The 14,842-nt window shown below is 46.6% G+C and overlaps 2 pseudogenes; both read right to left on the bottom strand.

Annotated features, from left to right (window-relative positions):
• Window positions 1–1,545: 1,545 nt before the first annotated feature.
• On the bottom strand, window positions 1,546–1,621 carry LOC123072551 (uncharacterized; annotated as a pseudogene).
• A 280-nt stretch (window positions 1,622–1,901) lies between these two features.
• LOC123072546 (uncharacterized) lies at window positions 1,902–1,977 on the bottom strand (annotated as a pseudogene).
• Between the last annotated feature and the right edge of the window lie 12,865 nt (window positions 1,978–14,842).

Raw genomic sequence — 14,842 nt, 5'->3', positions numbered from 1 at the left:
CCTTGTACACCAACTTTTGACGAATGAAGGCCAAAATCTGCGTGTTATAAATCAGAAAAGTTAGGAATATAATCAAGTGAAGTCGTGCATATAACATTCTCCTAACAATGAAAAATAGCTGCAGAATTTTAGATCTAATAAGAAACCATGCATATAACATTCTCATAACAGCAAGCCTGAGATATATTTGGAAAGGGAAAATGACAAGTATCAACCCAGTGCAAGATAACAAAGCAACTATGTCAAAGTTATTCAGATTTCCTGATGTGTGTGTCGCGTTATACATGCATCAAGAAGATCGTATATACACACAGATTTAACGCCTAAAGCACATCAGGGTTGGAGCTTACGTATATATACACGATTACTAGTTGGAACTAGTGAACAAAGGTTGTGAATGATTTTCATACGAGTATGTACAGTCATGGTTCTGGACATGAAAATGTCTATGTACATACAAGTACTCGGTACTTAATACAGATTTGCTAAAAGAAAGCAGATAGTATATCACCCATGATCCACTGATTTAGACTGGTATTATATCTTACAAATCAAACTGAAGAAGTTCATTTCCAGCCCAACTATAATCTCAGGCCAGCTACTATAAGATGCAGGGAGCAGAGAGCTCACCATAGTTGTCATGTAGTCCACATGGAAGAGGCAGCATGCCCATCCAAGCAGGATCAGCAGCACCAGCACAAGCTCAATTACAGTCTCCGGCCGCTCTCCGTCACCACTTGCGCCACCCATGCGCTCGCTGGTCGCTGGCTATGTAGTCCACCTGATTTGCAAAGTGCAAAGGTTTCATCAATAAAACAGAGAGCGTAGCTATGGTTTCCGGCAAACTTAACTTAGAGTTATGGGCATCGACATATCATTTCAGTCATAACTCATAACTAACTGAAACTATGCCACTTTTCGTAAAAAGATGATCACATGATTCTTGCAAGATTTTTCAGTGAGCGAGTCCCCACAACATATGCATTAAGACAGAGTGGCAACTTACAACAGCAGACATGCTTCGAAAACTACATTACATATTATAGCAGCATGATAAAAATGTACTCAAATATATTCACAGAAGCACACAGACTATATATAGTCCTTTCACAATTGGAGTAAGAAATGCAAGGATAGTTATAACTTGAAAGTTTCGCGCTAATAGCCTAATAACAAATTTCAAATAAAAACAGTATTAATTCTAATATTATATGCCAAAGTAGAAAAGAAAGCCTCGCAGTTCTCTCAGTTATCACAAAAGTAATATGCCACTTTGCTCCAAGCTTCAGTGGGCGGAAAAGAGACAACATGGATCGCATATGATATGTGCTAGCCACAGAGGCAAGCTAACAGAAACAAACAAAGGGCCTGGTAGAATATGATGATACTGTTGTTCTCACGCGAGGAAATAAAAAATTCAATAACAGAAGCTAATTTCAGGGACCATAATGGCGCTGCATCAAGTGCAGTTCAATTTCATGCCTGTCTCAGATGAAATGAAGCAATAGCAAAGCTACGATTCACCTGAAACTAATACATGGTTTCATCCATCAGAAGTAGCTGGTTACACTAATCATGAAATATCAGTGGGAATCCGAACAATTTTCTTCATCACCCGGAATCATGCAGTTCAACCCAACAGAACACAATGAGCAATAAGGTTCATAACCAATGAAGGAATGCATGTACAGCCAGTCTAAAGCAGTAAAAATGTGCAAATGTACTTCAGGAGATGGCGTGACCCGTCGATTTTCTTCATCACCCAGGTAATGCACATCTCATCAGCCAGCAGAACACAAAAAAGAGGATAGAAAAAGTACTGCTAAGAGGTTTGCAAAAAATCAAAGGAAAGTATTTGCTCAATAATAAAGGAGTACATATGTAGTCCAAGAGATGGCATGATCCGTCAGAAGTATCTGGTTGTAATAATCATGAAAAATCAGTGGGAGTCCGAACGATTTTCTTCATCACCCAGATCATGCACATCTCAACCAGCAGAACATCACAAGTAACATATGTAAAACAATGATTCTGAGCATCAGCAAACAAAATTCTACACAGTACTATAAAGCATGAACTGTGACTGGTTTCTAAAATCCGTGGGAATCATCATAAACATTTTTATAATGCAGACCAAATCATTTACCACCAGGAGAGTTTATATGACAAAAGCTGAAGGCATATCTATTAGAGTACCAGCAAATCAGACTAAACTTTCATAGAATGATTAGTATAACTAGACCCATTTTAGTTTAGCATTACATAAAGACCAGTCTTAACAGATTGGTAGCAGTCGCACTAGCAACTATTGAGCACTGAAGAAACAGGACATGGAAACAGCATACCCTGATGGTGCCCAGGCTGCAGCCTCAGAACCCTGCAAAACCACAAGTGACGTCAACATCAAACACACATATAAGACGCACGCCGAGATCTAGAAGGCCATGCGCGTGCCTGAAGGTACAACACCACCATGAAACCCTCAGAGTTGTTAACTGCCACCCCGGTAAATGTAATTGATTGATTCAGTGACCCACCATTGTGTGTGGGCGCTTACACGTCGATGAGGCCGGGCATGATGATGGCGTCCCCGTAGTCGACGAGCGGGCGGCGGAGCACGAAGCTCCGTTAGTCCCCCACGGCGATGGCATTGATCAGCTATTCCTTCACCTCAACTGCACACACACACACACACATACAGGCCAATCACGTATCATTTTTGACTTTTTCTCGTGCATTTCCACCAGATATGGATGGAAGCGGGGGGTCAACCGTCAACGCCGGGATGATGGAGGAGCAATGGAAGGGAGGGAGAGGGGAAGGGGCGGAGTACCTGCGGCGGGCCTGACGCAGCCGAGCGCGACGACCCACTGGCTGGTGATCCAGAAGTGGCCGTGCGGGAGCAGGCTGTACCCTTCCCCGCCGAGGCTCTGCACGCACGCAAAAACAACGAACACCCGTCAGCCTCCGCCACCATACCGCCGCATGCAGATTCGAGGGGCGTGAGGTGCCGCTCACCTTGGAGAAGGGCGTGGTGTAGAGGAGCGCCGCCGCGAGCGCCGCCGCCATGGCCAGCAGCAGCAGCACCCGGCCAGTCCCAGCCACCATCGCTCGTCGACTCCCTCTCCTCCTCTGCGTCTGCGTGTAGCGGCGAGAGTCCCGTCCCCATCTGGGCGGGGCTGGGGACGGGACCGGGGGAGGGGGAGGAGGATGAGGTGTGGCTATGAGGGAACGGAGAGATGGCTGGGAGAGCGGCGACGCGGAGCAGGATGGGATCTACACGAGGCCATCGCCGGGGTTTGTGGCGTGGTGGAGGCGGCCATGAGGAGGGAAGGAGGAGAGGGCGAGGAAGGAAGGGCGCCGCCACCGGCGACGGGAAGCTATGGCGGCGTCGATCTGAGGGAGGGAGAGGGAGGCGGCTGTGGGTGTGCGAAATCCGGGAGAGTGAGTGGAAGGGGAGCCGGAGGAGGTGGGGATCCGGCTCATGGAGGAGAGCGAGTGGAGGGGGACGGCTGTGTTGGGCGGAATCGATGGGGGCGGCGGCGCACGAAGGAGGGCGCGACTAGGGTTTGGACGAGTGGAGAGGGAGCTACACCGATTTGGGAGGGGGATGAGAGGGATGAGCGGTAGAGGGGGTGGGGGAAGAGGGCTGCCGTCGGATCCGGGCCTATCCAACGATGGTCGGGCATGATCCGCGTGAGGTGCTCGTGGACCAATCAGAATGCAATAAAGGCCTTGATGACTTTATGACCATATAAATAGGTCGTAATTGATTAAAATAAGTTCTTTTGCAAGAGAAAAGCATTTTTCATTGTTGAAGTATAAAAAATAGTTTTGTTGTGATGAACCTACCAACTCTATGTATTAGACCAAATTTTATGTATAATTGACCAAATGATTTTATGTAAAATGCTTTTGATCCACGAAAAAATCATTTTCCATTTTTTGAGTGCCCAAAATGAACTTTTTTGTGAAGAACCTACCAAATATTTCTTGCAAAATTGTAACAAATCAATTTTCTAAAATACTAGGCCATATTTAATGTACAATTGATCAAATGGTTGGGTGTCAAAAGTTTTGATCCACCTCTCGTGAAAAAGACAAATTCCCGCCGATTCAGCTGGAAGCGGATCAAATTTGAACTATGTCTACCTCGTAGTTTGCTCTTTATTTTTTCCAAAAATTATTTCTAGGTACATAAGTATCTATTTAATCAGAGAAACACCAAAAAAATTACAAGATTCAACCACTAGCTAGGAACGGTCATTCCCGGCGTTTTGACCGCATTTTGAAACGTGCATAAATAATTCAAAAAAATCAAAAAATTGGAAAACCTCCGCATTGTGTCATTATATGTGACCAAGTTTCCAGGAAAAATAATAAACTTGTAATACGGTAATTATTTTAAAAAAGTGTTCTCAGAAATGAGCTATCATGTGTGAAGATTCATGGCTTTCAAGCCAAATGATCAATCTTATGGCCACATTCATGGTATAGTTTGTTCAAATGATCTCATATCGTGCACAAGGGTGCATCTTGGAATGACAAACAATGTTGCCTAAGGAAGTTTTCATTTTCTGTGCATGGAAAAACCATTTTCCATTTTCTGAGTGGCCAAAATGAGTTTTTTTGTGAAGGACCTACCATATATTTGTTGCAAAATTGGACCTAATCATTTTTCTAAAATACTAGGCCATATTTAATGCACAATTGACCAAATGGTTGGGTGTAAAAAGTTTTGATCCACATCTGGTGAAAAGGACAAATTCCCGCCGATTCAGTTGGAAGCGGGTCAAATTTGAACTGCAGCTGCCTTGTAGTTTGCTCTTTATTTTTTCCAAAAATCATTTCTAGTTAGATAAGTACCTATTTAATCAGAGAAACACCAAAAAAATCCAAGACTCAACCACTAGCTAGGAACGGTCATTCCCGCTGTTTTGACCACATTTTGAAACAGGCATAAAAAATTCAAAAAATCAAAAAATTGGAAAACCTTCGCATTGTTTCATCATATGTGGCCAAATTACCAGCAAAAATTATTAATTTGTAATACAGTAATTATTTAAAAAAAGTGTTATCAGAAATGAGCTATCATGCGTGAAGATTCATGGCTTTCAAGCCAAATGATCAATCTTATGGCCGCATTCATGGCATAGTTTGTTCAAATGATCTCATATTGTCCAAAAGGGTGCATCTTGGAATTCCAAACAATGTTGCCTAAGGAAGTTTTCATTTTCTTTGCATGAAAACTTCATTTTCCATTTTCCCGAGTGCCCAAAATGAGTTTTCTTGTGAAGGACCTACCATATGTTTGTTGCAAAATTGGACCTAATAAATTTTATAAAATACTAGGCCATATATAATGCACAATTGACAAAATGGTTGGGTGTCAAAAGTTTTGATCCACCTCTGGTGAAAAAGACAAATTCCCCCCGATTCAGTAGGAAGCGGGTCAAATTTGAACTGCAGCTGCCTCATAGTTTGCTATTTATTTTTTCCAAAAATCATTGCTAGTTACATAAGTACCTATTTAATCATAAATACATGGTTTGGTGGCGATACGTTGAGGTTTGGGCGGTGGCCGAGGCCCCCAACTCTAGAGCGCGTAAACTCGCATGCCCGCCGCGTGGTCACCGCGTGACCGTGGTGTTGCCATGTGTTCTGGGCAGCGTAGGCATGTATAGTGGGTTGGGCACTCCCCAAGTAGGCGCTATGAAGAAAATCACAACATAAGATTCTCACGAGGAGACCGATCGATGCTCAAACATGAATAAGCAGCCAAGTGTTTGATTAGCGGTACGGGAAATGCACATGGCCAATGGGCGTGAGTTTTGGCTGAGGATGATCATCTACTAATAAGAATGTCTTCACAAATTTTTAGCTCAAAAGGAGTATCCTAGGTCGTACTTGCTTTGCAAAGTACCACGCTGGACAAAAATATGAATGTTGAAGCTGGGCTCAAAATAATGGATGGATTGAGCTGAAATTTGGTGGAGGATGGTTATTTGGGCATAGGAAAGCATTGTAGGAAATTGATACCATTTGGACATGCCAAAGTAGTACTTCCTTCACAATGCTCTTCTATGGACAAAAAGTTGGGAAAACTAGTGAGAGAGATTGGATGAATGAAATGAGCTAAACATTGATGTAGGTAAGTTAAATAGGTATGGTCATGCGCTGGTAAATTTTAAGATCATTTGGGTAAGCCTAGCTAGTACTTACTTCACAAAGCTTCTCTCGAGGTAGAAACTTTGGAAATTTCCTGAGAAAGATTTACTAGGAAAATTGAGCTGAATATTATCATGTGGCAATGATTTGGGTATGGAAGAGTGCCCGAAAAGTTTGAGGGTAATAGGAGGGGTCTATATAACACTTGCTTTGCAAAATGCCAATTTGGCCATAAAATATAAATTGAATCTGGGCTCACATAGATGATTTGACTGAGCCACAATTTGGAGGAGGGTGATAATTTGGGCATATGAAGGAACTGTATAAATTTCATGTCATTTCGATATATAAAAAAGGTACTTCCTTCACAATGCTTCTAGGTGGACAAAAACTTTGGAAATTTGCCGAGGAAGATTTGCTAGGCAAATGGAACTGAATTTTATCATGCGGTAATGATTTGGATAGGAAAGAGTGCCCAAAAATTCCAAGGGCGATCAAGAATATATAAATAGCACTTCCTTCATAAAGTGCTATTGTGAACAGAATAGGAAAATGAATATTGTTGAATTAGTTTCGAACTAGGCAAGGAAGGATTTTTACATATTTGATGAAGATATGACCCAAAGAATTTATGAGATTTTTTTGGGAATTTTGGGAATGACAGAAATATAGGTTGCTTCACAACCTAGGGCAAAAGCTGCCACATGGACATGACACATAGGCAAAACTGATGAGGTGGTGCCTAGTCATAGCAACCCACCACAATTTACAAGGTTATGACCATCTATATTGGTCATGATCAGCTAGAAATAAGGCAGCAGACCAGTGCTATCTGCTTTATGACCATTTTGTGTAAGGAAATTACGACCTTTCTGACCAAAATGGTCGTTATAGTTTAGGGTTTGGAGCCCCCCGAACAGCTTTTGACCAATTGGTCTGAAATGGTCATAGATATATGACCAATTTTTCCAGGGTCACTGAAAGAATGTCACTAGTTGACATATTTCTTGTAGTGATTGCTCTGCGCCGCTCCCGTCTAGATCAGGGCGGCAACATCGGTGGGAGCTCACCGAATGATGTGCCATCCCCCTTCGCCTGTGTCGCAGTGCGGGCGACGTTGCCAGACCCTCCCGTCCAGCACACGACACCGGTCAGAGTGCCGCCTGTGCGGCCTCACTCCAGGTACGCCACCCCGCCCCGTCCATTCAACCTCCTGAGAGCGTCCACGGGCATTGTTGGGTGCTTGTGCCCTTGCTGGCGCTGGGTCAGTCGAGGACGCTCGAGTCAAAGGTGTGGGCAGCTTGGCGCGAGTGGCAACATGCGAGATAGGCCATGACGGTGGGCGACGCGTTGGCGAGGCGCCGGGCACTCGCGTGCGCCGGTCGATCCTGAGGACACGCTCATTGCGTCCGTTCTCCGACGGTCCCTGACAACGACGGAGACGAATGCATGGCGGCTGCGGCAGAAGAACACCAAAGCACTCCAGCTCGCTATCGAGCTCTCAGAGCGCGAGGCATTGGCGAAGGTGAGGAGGCACGCCCAGGAGCAGGAACACTTGCTCCGGGGACTTGCCGGGGAGCACATGGAGCTGTCGGACAACTCCGACAACGGATCAACCTGCTCCTCCTCCCACGATGACCCTCCGGTAGTCGACACCTACATCAAAGGACAAAACGACACCGTCGACCGCAAGGGGAGGGGCCAACAAGAAAATGGTGATTTCCTCCATCCTTCCCTGTTATCGTATGTTTAGAGTACTGTCCATTTAAGACTGCATCTTTGGGCTCTCCGATGATCGTTTATGCTACAATTTGTTCGAGTTAACTAGATTTGCTGCTAGCCCGAAGATCTACGTGCGTTTGTTCCATATGTGCATGTGTTGCATGGATATGAAATGCCGCATTTGAGATACATGAGTGGAGACACAACAAAATGAGGTGTGTCCCGGTCACTGCCCGCAGACGCGCCTAGGTGCGTCCGCGGACGCTTGAGGGGCCATATTTGTAATATACAGATGTAGATGTCCCAAGAGCATCTACACCCAGACTTTGCAAATCCGACACCTCAAATGCCTGGGCGCGTCCGTGAATGCTGACCGGTCAAGTCTCAAATTTGCCTTCTCACAACCGGACACCTCAATTATCATATATCAAATCCATACAAACTCATGCAACTGCGCTGATGCATCACACACATCGTCCAGCTACTCCATCACCACTAACATGCCATCGGACTACCAAAATTTGGCATGTTTGTCTATGGTGGAGATCATCCACGACTGTCCTTGCCCTTCCCGGTGCCGGTCAAAAATGCAGTAGAGGTCAAGCCGGATCTGATCGTTGTCGTCGTTGTCCTCCTTCTCCTCCTTTGGTGGCAGTCCGGCCATGGCACAGACCGTCTGGTTCTTCTCTCAAGCGAGAGCGCACGTGTTTCTGCGCTACCGTTTCTTCACAATGCGGGCGCGGATGGCTTCCTCCTCTGCGGCCGCCCACGCCGCCGCATCAGCCGCCTCCGCCGCTGTCATTTCCGCCGCGATACGGGCCTCGGCGGCCCTTATCCTCTCCTACGCACGATGGGCCGCCCATTCTTGGTGGGACACATAGTCAGCCCGACTGGTGATGGGGAAGGAGAGATTTTTCGGCTGCCGGGACCGCAATGATCTAGCCCCTAAGTTTTAGTGCCTCATTGATCCACAAAAAAGTGAAGAAATGCAAAAAAATCAAATTAAAGTGTCATGCAATCTTCAGTATTATTAGTGAACAAAAAATGTAAGATTATTTTCAAAAGGTTCGAGTGGATTATTATTTTTAATTAGATCTAGCGTAAGTGGATTTTAAGGAAAAAAATCCTATTATTTTCAATGGTACAAATCAAACATCCCGCGGGCGACACACCTGCCCCCAACCCTAGCCCTAGCCCTCGCGTCGCCCCTCCCGCGGGCGACGCGGGCGGCGCTACCACCTTCTGCCACTAGCCCTCCCCCTCCTCCCCTTCCCCGCCGTCGCCAGCCAGAGCCGCTGGGGCAAAGCCCCCCGTGGTGGCTGGCGGCGGGGGCCTTCTCCCCTCTTAGCGTTCATGGCCCGCGGGAGCGACCAGGCCGAGCGGAGGCGCCGGGGCGCGCGGATCCTGGTGGTGTGGCGGCGACGATCTTGACGGCGGCGGGCCCATGGCACGACTGCAGATGGATCGACGCCGAGCTGTGTGGCGGCTGCGTGCGGGTCTCCTCGTGGCGGCGACCTTCGCCGGCGGCGGGGCGGCACGTGCGCAGCATCTGGCGAGGGGTGGGGACGCGTCCATGGTGGCTTCCCGTGCGAGTACGCGGAGAAGAGGCTGCATCGTCTGTCCTCGGGGAGGATGGCTATCCTCGCCCAGATCCGTCGGCTGCATGGTGGTGAGGTCGCAGTGGCCGGTCGGCGCTGGTGGAACTTGGCCGGTGGTAGCGGCGAGGTTTTTCTGGATCTCGGGGCGGCGGCTGGTGACGCTAGGGCTTCCCGCTGTGGCATGGCATGGTGCAGTCCCTGTCCAAGGCGGATCTGTGACGGCGAGGTTCGGATCAGAGATGGTGACGAGCATGCGGGATCCTTCTTGGCGGCTCTCACGGCTTGGCTAGGAGGGGTGGGAGCCCTCCTCCTAGGCTCCAGTGGTGGCACTCTCAGACAGTGGCCGGTGCACCAGGGATCCCACAGTGGCACTGTTGCTGCGGTTGGTCGCCGGATCTAGCTGGCTGGATCTGGGGCTTTGAAGGCGGTCGAGATGATGCACAGGTTGTTGGGAGGATTTCTTGGGACGAATCCGGGTGAAAACTTAGTCTTCGGTTGATGACGGGAGCCGGTGACGACGATGCCCTTGTCATCGTTTCCTTCATGAAGGCATCATCGAGGTGAAGCTCCCAACTCCACTCAATACCTCTGGGGGAAACCCTAGATCAGCTGATCGGAAGTTGGCGGCATTCATGTGTCGTAACCCCCTTTTGGGCGGCATTCTTGGAGGTGCACTCGGCTTCGCGGGGCCAGCGGACGGCTTCTTTGGTGGAGCGGTGCTTCATTCTACACATTGATGGCTACGGATCTTGACGGCATGGTGTAGTGCAGATTTGGAGTTCGATGTGGGAGGATGGACTCGCGCAGGAGGACGACACTGTCTGGCGTCGTGGTGGCGTCGATGGCAGAGAGACCTGGCACGGTAGATGCAACAGTACAACTCTAAAGATGGACTCGTGGCAGGTGGCTACGGTGGCCTTATACCCGGCAGGCATCCTGGTTGAGGAGTGCGCCGGACTGGTAGGTGCCCCATTCCAGGCAGGCGTCCTGGTTGGGACCTCAGGTCTTAGATGTTTAGGTTTGGCTGTGATGTCTGTTTGGTATTAGGCCCAGGCTATCAGCATCCCTTCATCAATTGGATAGGTGTAGCGACAGTTGTTGCTTAGACGGTGGCTTTAATCTTTGTTGTATCTTTCCCTAATAATAATAAAGCACAGATTGACTTTGTCGGGTTCACCGTCACAATACGCCTTCTTCTCATGTCATAATACGCTTTTACGATTTGTATAGACAAAATCGTAATATAAACAAGGTGGTACTAATTACTTGGTGTCTATAATTGATCCAACACAGTTAAAACTTTCGTTCATTCACGGGCTCGGGCCGTCGCTGCCTATTGGGCATGCGCAAGCAGTTTTGGAAGGAATCAGACGTATCGTATTCGGCGCCTTCCCCAGCCGCCTCCATAATATATGACCAACCCTCGCCGCTTGTCGATTCCGCACTCGCCCATCCCCCAAAAATCCCCAACCGCAGGCACCCTGGCTCCGGCGCGATTTAGAAGCCTTCTCTGGTCTTGAAGATTGGAAGGCTGCCGATCTATCGGGTCTGCTGCTCTGCTGCTACTGCAAATCAAACCCACATCCACGCACCCCTTGAGCTCCTCCAGGTCTTCGTCCATCAGGCTCCTGGCACGCCCCATGCCAGAATCCCTGGCGCTTGCTCCAGCGCAGTCTGGGGCCCCGTCTTCCCCGGCGAGCATTGCCTGCTCCGGCGCCGTCTGGGGCCTCGTCTTCCCCGTCGAGCACCACCGGTCGCGCCCTCCGTGGCCACGCCGCCTCCCACTGCGCATCGCACCAAACCTCCTCTGCCTCCGGGCCGCTCTTGACTCGGCGGTTACGGCTACGTCGGCGGGTAGGAGGGGGCGTCCGCGGCTGCAGGGTGCAGGGAGAATAAGGACAAGGAGCCCGCCATGGCCGCTGGAGTGGGAGTTATGGAGTAGGGGTGCAGGAATCCCGGCGAAGGAGGAGCCATGGCCGCCGCAGAACTCCTCCTGGTAGCGCGCGGACGTCTTCCTTCCATGGCCCCGCTGTCGGGCTCCCGGAAACGCGCAGATGTGTAGGAGCCTGATAACCCACAAGTATAGGGGATCACAACAGTTTTCGAGGGTAGAGTATTCAACCCAAATTTATTGATTCGACACAAGGGGAGCCAAAGAATATTCTCAAGTATTAGCAGCTGAGTTGTCAATTCAACCACACCTGGAAACTTAATATCTGCAGCAAAGTGTTTAGTAGCAAAGTAATATGATAGTAATGGTAACAGTAGCAAAAGGTAACAGTAGTAAAAGTAATGTTTTTGGTATTTTGTAGTGATGATAGCAATAGCAACGGAAAAGTAAATAAGCGGAGAACAATATATGGAAAGCTCGTAGGCAATGGATCAGTGATGGAGAATTATGCCGGATGCGGTTCAACATGTAACAGTCATAACCTAGGGTGACACAGAACTAGCTCCAGTTCATTGATATAATGTAGGCATGTATACCGAATATAGTCATACGTGCTTATGGAAAAGAACTTGCATGCCATCTTTTCTCCTACCCTCCCGTGGCAGTGGGGTCCTTACGGAAACTAAGGGATATTAAGGCCTCCTTTTAATAGAGTACCGGAACAAAGCATTAACACATAGTGAATACATGAACTCCTCAAACTACGGTCATCACCGGTAAGTATCCTGATTATTGTCACTTCGGGGTTAATGGATCATAACACATAATAGGTGACTATAGACTTGCAAGATAGGATCAAGAACTCTCATATATTGATGAAAAAATAATAGGTTCAGATCTGAAATCATGGCACTCGGGCCCTAGTGACAAGTATTAAGCATAGCAAAGTCATAGCAACATCAATCTCAGAACATAGTGGATACTAGGGATCAAACCCTAACAAAACTAACTCGATTACATGATAGATCTCATCCAACCCATCACCGTCTAGCAAGCCTACGATGGAATTACTCACGCACGGCGGTGAGCATCATGAAATTGGTGATGGAGGATGGTTGATGATGACGATGGCGACGGATTCCCCTCTCCGGAGCCCCGAACAAACTCCAAACCAGCTCTCCCGAAAGGTTTTAGGGCTTGGCGGCGGCTCCATATTGTAAAACGCGATGAATTCTTCTCTCTAATTTTTTCTCCCCGAAACACAATATATGGAGTTGGAGTTGGAGTCGGAGAGGCACCAGGGGGCCCACGAGGTAGGGGGCGCACCCCAGGGAGCTGGCGCGCCCCCCACCCTCGTGGACAGGTGCTGGGCCCCCTGGCCTTCATCTTTTGCAGGTATTTTTTATATTTTCTAAAAAGTTGCTCCATGAAGTTTCAGGTCATTCCGAGAATGTTTGTTTCTGCACATAAATAACACCATGGTAATTCTGCTGAAAATAGCATAAGTCCGGGTTAGTTCCATTCAAATCATGCAAGTTAGAGTACAAAACAAGGGCAAAAGTGTTTGGAAAAGTAGATACGACGGAGACGTATCAAGTCCCCCAAGCTTAAACCTTTGCTTGTCCTCAATCAATTTAGTTGACAAACTGAAAGTGATAAAGAAAAACTTTTACAAACTTTGTTTGCTCTTGTTGTTGTAAATATGTAAAGCCATCATTCAAGTTTTCAGCAAAGATTATAACTAACCACACTCGCAATAACGCTTAGGTCTCAAGTTTACTCATATCAATAGCATAATCAACTAGCGAGCAATAATAATAAATCTCGGATGACAACACTTTCTCAAAACAATCATAATATGATATAACAAGGTGGTATCTCGCTAGCCCTTTCTGAGACCGCAAAACATAAATGCAGAGCACCTTTAAAGACCAAGGACTGACTAGACATTGTAATTCATGATAAAAGAGATCCAGTCAAGTCATACTCAATGTAAACTAACAGTAATGAATGCAAATGACAACAATGCTCTCCAACTAGTGCTTTTTAATAAGAGGGTGATGACTCAGCATAAAAGTAAATAGATAGGCCCTTCGCAGAGGGAAGCAGGATTTGTAGAGGTGCCAGAGCTCGGTTTTGAAACAGAGGTGAATAATATTTTGAGCGGTATACTTTGATTATCAACATAACAACCAAGAGATGGCGATATCTTCCATGCTACACACATTATAGGCAGTTCCCAAACAGAATGGTAAAGTTTATACTCCCCCTTCCACCAACAAGCATCAATCCATGGCTTGCTCGAAACAATGAGTGCCTCCAACTAACAAGAGTCCCAGGGGGAGTTTTGTTTACAATTATTTTGATTTAGTTTGCATAAAGCATGGGACTGGGCATCCCGGTGACCAGCCATTTATCTCGTGAGTGAGGAGCAGAGTCCACTCCTCTTGAGAATAACCCGCCTAACATGGAAGATAAAAAGAACCCTAGTTGATACATGAGCTATTCGAGCATACAAAACGGGATATTTATTTGAAGGTTTAGAGTTTGGCACATACAAATTACCTGGAACGGCAAGTAGATACCGTATATAGGTAGTTATAGTGGACTCATATGGAATAACTTTGGGGTTTAAGGGATTGGATGCACAAGCAGTATTCCCGGTTAGTACATGTGAAGGCTAGCAAAAGACTGGGAAGCAACCAGCTAGAGAGCGACAACAGTCATGAACATGCATTAAAATTAATCAACACCGAGTGCAAGCATGAGTAGGATATAATCCACCATGAACATAAATATCATGAAGACTATGTTGATTTTGTTTCAACTACATGCGTGAACATGCGCCAAGTCAAGTCACTTAAATCATTCAGAGGAGGATACCACCCTATCATACCACATCATAACCATCTCAATAGCATGTTGGCACGCAAGGTAAACCATTATTACTCATAGCTAATCAAGCATGACACAAGGAACTATGATCTTTAGTTGTCATTGCAAACATGTTTATTCCTAATAGGCTGAATCAGGAACGATGAACTAATCATATTTACAAAAACAAAATAGGTCGAGTTCATACCAGCTTTTCTCATCTCGGTCAGTCCATCATATATCATCATAATTGCCTTTCACTTGCACGACCGAACGATGTGAATAATAATAATAGTGCGTGTGCATTGGACTAAGCTGGAATCTACACGCATTCAATAAACAGGAGAAGACAAGGCAATGTGGGCTCTTTTGTCAGATCAACAATAATGTATATAAGAGCCACTTCAACAATTTAATCATGGTCTTCTCCTATCGACCCCCAAAGAAAAGAAAGAAATACAACTATTTACACGGGAGAGCTCCCAACAAGCAAAAGAAGAACAGGAAATATTTTTGGGTTTTCTTTTTAATTACTACTACAAGCATGGAAGGTAAACTAATTAAAAGCTACAACTAATTTTTTGGTGTT

This window comes from Triticum aestivum, chromosome 1A, assembly GCF_018294505.1.
Source record: "Triticum aestivum cultivar Chinese Spring chromosome 1A, IWGSC CS RefSeq v2.1, whole genome shotgun sequence".
NCBI classification, from domain to species: Eukaryota; Viridiplantae; Streptophyta; class Magnoliopsida; order Poales; family Poaceae; genus Triticum; species Triticum aestivum.
Note: the sequence above shows the minus strand (reverse complement) of the source record. Positions and strands in the feature narration are given on the sequence as shown.